At 32.1% G+C, this 6,698-nt stretch overlaps 1 long non-coding RNA gene across 1 annotated transcript; it reads left to right on the top strand.

Annotated features, from left to right (window-relative positions):
• The first annotated feature begins 2,637 nt into the window (after window positions 1-2,637).
• On the top strand, window positions 2,638-5,595 carry LOC136221781 (uncharacterized). Its single transcript, XR_010685303.1, has 3 exons — window positions 2,638-2,837; window positions 3,695-3,851; window positions 5,093-5,595. It is a non-coding gene; the product is annotated as an uncharacterized lncRNA (long non-coding RNA).
• The last annotated feature ends 1,103 nt before the right edge of the window (window positions 5,596-6,698 follow it).

The following is a 6,698-nucleotide window of genomic DNA, read 5'->3' as shown; positions in this document are numbered from 1 at the left end:
GTAATTATTTCACCCATAACAACATTTGGACCCATAACCATAATAATTGATATCAGAATAAATATCTCAAAAACTCTCATTTTTCCACTGTTAGTTACACTTAAATGCTTCTATTCATATCAATTTCTCTTATTCTAACTTCTTTTTATACTATTATAGTTATTTGGAAATGGAAACTAAATCCTACTGTTACTGTAAATGAAATAAAATCCTTTTGTTACTTAACTACTATATATATTCTATTTTATACAATCTTCTTACCATTATTGCTAAAATCTGAAATGTGTGTCAATATTTTGTTATTATTGTGTACATTTCAAATGACTTTGATATTCATTAGCGTTTTTAATTTTTCAGTAGACACTTCAAAACAACAATAATATTCATGAACCTTAATAAAAAAAAGGGAAAAGTACAAAAATAAACCTTGTGGTTACGCCTGTTTTCGATTGCAGTCTTGTGGTTTAAAAATTTCCAAAATGGTACATTGAGGTTCATTCCGTTAGCAAACACATACCAAATTGACTAACGGTGTTAAAAGTCAAAAGGAAAATAGTTAATTTGGTCCTTACATTTATTTATTTTATAAATTAACTCCATTTATTATCTAATTATCACAAAAAACCCTAAAATAAAAATAAAAATCAAATGCATCATCTTCGCATCTATTAATTTCTTTTATATATATATATATATATATATATATATATATATATATATATATATATTATTATTATGTGCAAAATTCGACATCCATAAGAGTATCAGATTCAACTGCAACGAACCCGGACCCAACCCCGTCGACGTTGAGAAGTCCGAGACATCCACCGGCGGCACCTATTGTTTCAGCATCAGGCGAGATGACAAATGCAAGCCCACCACTGATTGAAGATGGGTTTAAATTAGAAACAGAGAAAGAGAAAAAGGTAGCGAAACTCACAACGGAATGACTCCCCGGTTGCTGGAATCTAATTGGCTTCGAATAGAGTACTTTACCAACGCTAGAGTTAGGAACGGCGAGGTCACGAGTGAGACAGACACTCCCATTGTTTAAATGAGCATCTCCGATGAGCTTCAGGCTACTTAAAGTTAAGGTTTCGAAGTCAATTTGAGTAGCGGAAGTGGAGAAAAAAGAGAGGAATAGCAACAATGGCGGAGAAAAGGGAAGTACAATGTGTGAAATTCTGTGAAGAAGAAGAGACAGCATTTGATTGGTTGGTTAGAAAATTAATGAGAAAGTTTTGGTGTTTTAGATGAGAAAGTTGGAATCATGTAGAGAAGAAGACGATGGATTGAGGTGACAGGGAGAAAGAGAAGAAAGGAAATGGGATTTGGAGTGTTTGCATTAAAAAAGAAGAAGAGAAAATGGCAGGGAATCCGAAAGAGAAGAGAGGTATTTGATTTTTATTTTTAATTGGGTTTGTTTGTGATAATTAGATAATAATGAAGGATAATTTATAAAATAAATAAATATAATGACTCAATTAACTCTTTTCTTTTTGACTTTTAACACCGTTAGTCAATTTGGTATGTGTTTGCTAACGGAATGAACCTCATTGTACCATTTTGGAAATTTTTAAACCACAAGACTGCAATCGAAAACAGGTGTAACCACAAGATTTATTTTTATACTTTTCCCTAAAAAAAATTGAAAACAAAAACAAATATAAAAATAAAATAAAATTCTGCACATTTAATATAAATATTGACATTACTTAGTGTTTTTTTACCTCTTTTTTTGTTTGCGTGTATGTCTAAATGGCATAAATTTGTTTGGAAAATTTCCAAAACAACATCACTTCAAAAATAATGACTAGCCAGCTAAATGGACTTTCAAAGTGTAGAAAATGCTCGTTGGCATCTGAATAAATGCATAGAATGACTTGAAAATTATCCAATATAACATATCTTTCAATAAAAAAATAATAGGAAATGAAAATACATTTCAATAAAAAAGTTGAATATATATATAATTATACCAAATCCAATCCCATAAGTATTTTCTCAATTAATATTTAGTAGATCTATTGATAGACCTTTGGCCGGTCCAATCAGGTTTATCATGGGTTAGGCATTTTTTTAAAGTAATTGTTTGATCATTACACATTAATCAATATCGAATGATGCCGCTTATTGTTTTTGTTGTTTTCTATTCAAGCCACCTAATATCAGTCGCTATAGAGATGAGGTATTTAATACCAATGGATTTGACAATTGGGAAAAAGCCAATGAAAAATTTATTAAACATGTTACAAGTAAGGTTGCAAGTAAAATTAAGTTCATTTTTTATGTCGTTTTGTATTACTAATATACTTTTTACAATGCTTTCTCTAATTTGTCCCTATGGTAAGAGAGATGTATAATTATTGATACAAATTATCTTAAATAAGCCATAAAAATAAATAAGAGAGAGAAATTTTGCGTAGAAAGAAGAGATCTGGGAAAAAAGTATGACGGTACATTAGTCATTTCAATAGCCTCATTAATATTGTATTGGTATTGATAAAAAACCTTAAGAAAAGAGTAAATTTTGAAATTTTTTTTTCAATTGAATCAATTACTCAAAAATAAAGAATAAAAAGAAAAGCTGAAACATGATCGAACCCTACTTTAAACTTCTCTTCTCTCTTTCTCATGAACTCCGTTGTTGAACCCTAAATCAAATTCTTCCCAGTTTCTCCCCAAGTTACCTTTCTTTCTCTCTCTCTCTCTCACCCGGCAACAAAGGCTATCATCTGATTTCGTCCTATGTGAGCTGAAGAAGATCATCTGATTTCGTACTCCTGGTCCACGAGTCCTGGATCTAATCTAAGATCTGTTGTCTTCAAATCATTGAGGTATTTAATTTTAACTCACGTTATCAGTTTTCAACTTTAAATCATTGTGGTCTTCGTTTTGTTCTTGGTACGAGAGGATGTAACTGGGGTTACTGAGTGCGTCTGATGATCTGAATTTTAAATATTTTAAATAGTTTCCATTACTTTAATTACTCATATGTGCTTCTATCCTTTCACTGTATGTTTTTTAATCACTGAGTTTTTGTGTTGGTCACTGATATGGGATATTTTAATCACTTGTGTTTTTTTATATTATGATAAATGTCTTCAGTGTTTTGATTACTTGCTAAGTATGAACTACATGCGTGGTTAATGTTCAAGTTTATTAATATTTTCAATTGTTCTATTTTTTGGTGGATCTAAATTGTTGTTTCAATGTCATACTTTCATGTGACGCAAGAAACACATTTCAAAGATTCAGACCTTCTCGATACAATAGGTAATAAGCACGGCATCTACAAAGATAATTTTTCATCCTTTTAATTTTTCTGGATAACCTGATAATTATAAGACTTAACTATTTTAAATTTCTTATCCTCTCTTCACATTATGTGAATACTGATATTCTATGTTCCAAGTTGTTTATTTGTTTTATTTATCCTTCAATATTTCACTTGATTTAAGATGGATTTTATCAGGCTATTGTATCTAGAATAAAATAACATTACAGTATTATGAGAAATATTTGTGGACACTTTGCTAGTTTGCTTTAGACTCAAATGTTTAGTTTTTGACTTGGTTAGTTTAGTTGCTTTTGTTTGCTTTAAGCGATAGAGTAAAGAAAGGAAGGTCTTGGTATTTTTATTTAAATCAAAACCTATGGAAACCATGATTTTAACTTAGTTAATTTTTTACAGAAAAATTGATGGTGGAGAAACGGAAAGAAGATTCATATCAAGATGTGAGTGCACTAGCAGATCTTCCGGGCACTAAGAAAAACAAAAAAACATATTTTATCACTGATTGCAGAATGTTGCTGGCGAAAACTATCATGAAGATGATAATAACACATAAGTAAGTTGAGGTTTAAATTACTAATTCTTTGTTCAAATGTGCAAATTAGGAGTCAAATTGTTAACATTGCTTGTTGAAGATAAGATGAATCTGGTAGGATCAATAGGCTCGTGATGAAAGGTTCCTTGTTGACCTGAACTGCAAATTCAACATAGGTTGCAATGATTTCTATTCATGGGCTAAACTATATTCTTTCTATGCTTTTAAGGCTTGGTTTTAAAAGACTTTGTTGAAAATAAGATGAATCTGGTAGGATCCTGAGGAAAGGTTCGTTATTGAACTGAACTGCAAATTCAACATAGCTTACAATGATCCTATTCATGGGCTAAACTATATCCGTTCTATATTCATTCAATGCTTTTAAGGTTTGGTTTTGAAAAACTATCATATTGGAAAGTAGTACATATTGTTGTTGATTTTTCTTTAAGTAGTGCATTATTGTAAGCTAAGACAGCTGAACCTTGATGTGCACCTCATGGTTGTGCTTGTTTTCCTGGCTATGGTACTTTGGATGTTGATTCTAAGTGGGTTTTAATTCATGTCGGTCTGATTCGGTTTTGTTATGATCTTACTTCTCCTATTAGTGCAATATACTTTTGAGTGTTCTCCTTGTTGTCCCTTTCAACACGTCTCTCGCTCATTTGTCGCCATAACGTTTGACGCTTAGATGATAGCAGGAAGACCTTTTTTGTGTCCTTCCAATTTAGCTGACATTATGCATTCTGGTTTGATTAGAAACAATAATGCATTTGTGTTTTCTATTATAAATTACAGATGTTCAAACATTTAACTTTCAGGCTAAATGTAGGATGGTCTTAAAGATGTTATGTTAAAAGACACTTATCACGGAACACCCATAAAAGGAAACCTGTCCGCAAAAAGAAATGAAATCAAAGAGTCAACCATGTGTTTCTCTGACTTGAAATTCCCATGGAGGAAATGAGAGTAACTCATCTAATTTTGGTCCTTGAATTATCTCTCTCTGATATTCAAGCCGTTTCCATAGGTTTACATCATCTGATTTCTTCCTCTTCGATCTAATATAAGCTTTGTTGTCTTCAAATCATTGACATATTTGTTTCTAAGTTAATTAATTTTCAATTTTAAATCTCTGTTGTTCTTAATTTGGGTGTGATATCCTCTGTTCAATCTCATATTTTGGTCTAATCATCCATCAATCTTATTTTACTATATTTAGCTTAAAATATAAGCTGATTTCCATTATTGACAAATGAATTCAGGGTGCTGCTATGGGTTTCAACCATCTGTTTTTGTTCTCTTAGATCAAATCATTGAGTTGTTTGATTCTAAGGTAGTCAAATTTCTACAGCAAGAAGAGCCACTGCCTCCCGCTTGAAGATGCAAGGTAGCAGAATATTCATAAATGTGACTAAAAGCAAGAAAATTTGTATTAAATGTGACAACAACACCGGTGGAAGATGAAGAAAAGGTGAAGCAGAACGAGCTTTGGTGGTAACTTTATCATGCGTCTCACCAAGGAAGTTCAAGTTTATTCTTATCTGTTATCATGTTACGGAACTCAAATTGACAGTTGAAACTTTTTCAAAGAGTAATGAGTGTTGCAGACTATGTACGTGTTTCTGGAGATTGCAAGCATCTGCTGTCTCGTATTTTTGATCCAAATGATCTTGTTCCTGGATGGTTTGATTGTGCGCAAAGAGGTAGGGGCGGAGCCAGCCCAGGGCTTGGGGGGGCCGGCCCGCCGGCCACCGACTCCGTGTTAGACTAGAGAGACTAATTACTTTATGGAAAAATTAAAGACTTCACTTTTTTTTTCTCTACACCACATTCACTCAATATTAAGTATATATATATATATATATATATATATATCGAGGAGAGATAAGGTGTGACACATTTCTTATTTTGTGACAATAACCAATTTTGTAATTAACCAAAAGGAGATGACAAATTTGTAAATAAAAGGAAAGAGAAAATTGTTTTATTTTTTTTCTTTAAAATGTATTTTCCCAACTTTTCCAACCTTGTTCTTCAAAAAATTTTATACCGTTGGACTCGTCTTAATTAGACGGTCATTTTAAGATCTCAGAAGCTCGGGTAAAAAAATTTCCGGTGAATGGAATCCGGTGATCCGTTTCTCTGTAAGAAAAAATATCCAAAAAATTTTAGAAAATTTAAAATATTATTTTGAGAAACTTTAATTCTTGATTCAAAATGAGATTACTTACTGTTTAGTCCCAAATCAACGGAATCCAGCGGTTAGATGGGCGTCCGATAAAAAAACTCGAAAGTGCCCAGAAAAATATCAAACAATTCGAGAAAATGTAACACATTATTTGGAGAAACTTTAACTCTTGAGTCGAAGTAGGATTTCTTACGGTTTAGTCCCAATAAAACGTTTTCCTTAATTTTATCCATTTTACATCCTTCAACAATTGATTGGGTCAAAACCGTAAGAAATACCGCTTCAGCCCAAGAATTAAAGTTTCTTAGAATAATGTTTTACATGTTCTGAAATTTGTTGAGAATTTTCTGAGCACTTTTCTTTCTCACCAGAAAACGCCCACCCGGTTTCACTACAAAAAATTGGTCTATTACGACGCTAAAATTTAAGGTTTAACGACGCTTTTCGGCGTCTCTAAATGCTTACCCACGCTTTTCAAAGAGTCGTCGTAAGCGTCTTTAAATCGTGTGTCGTTAAATTTAACGACGCATAAGACATTGTGTAGGTAAATTCAATCCGACGACATACCTCATACAAGCGTCGTTATGTTTCCAACGCTTAAATTTTTAGCGTCGTAATTTTTTTAATATTATTTATTTTCAATTTCAGAAACTCCCACTACGTTTTAATAAAGCGTCGCA

This window comes from Euphorbia lathyris, chromosome 3 (assembly GCF_963576675.1).
Source record: "Euphorbia lathyris chromosome 3, ddEupLath1.1, whole genome shotgun sequence".
NCBI classification, from domain to species: Eukaryota; Viridiplantae; Streptophyta; class Magnoliopsida; order Malpighiales; family Euphorbiaceae; genus Euphorbia; species Euphorbia lathyris.
This window is presented reverse-complemented; position numbering and strand designations above follow the sequence as displayed.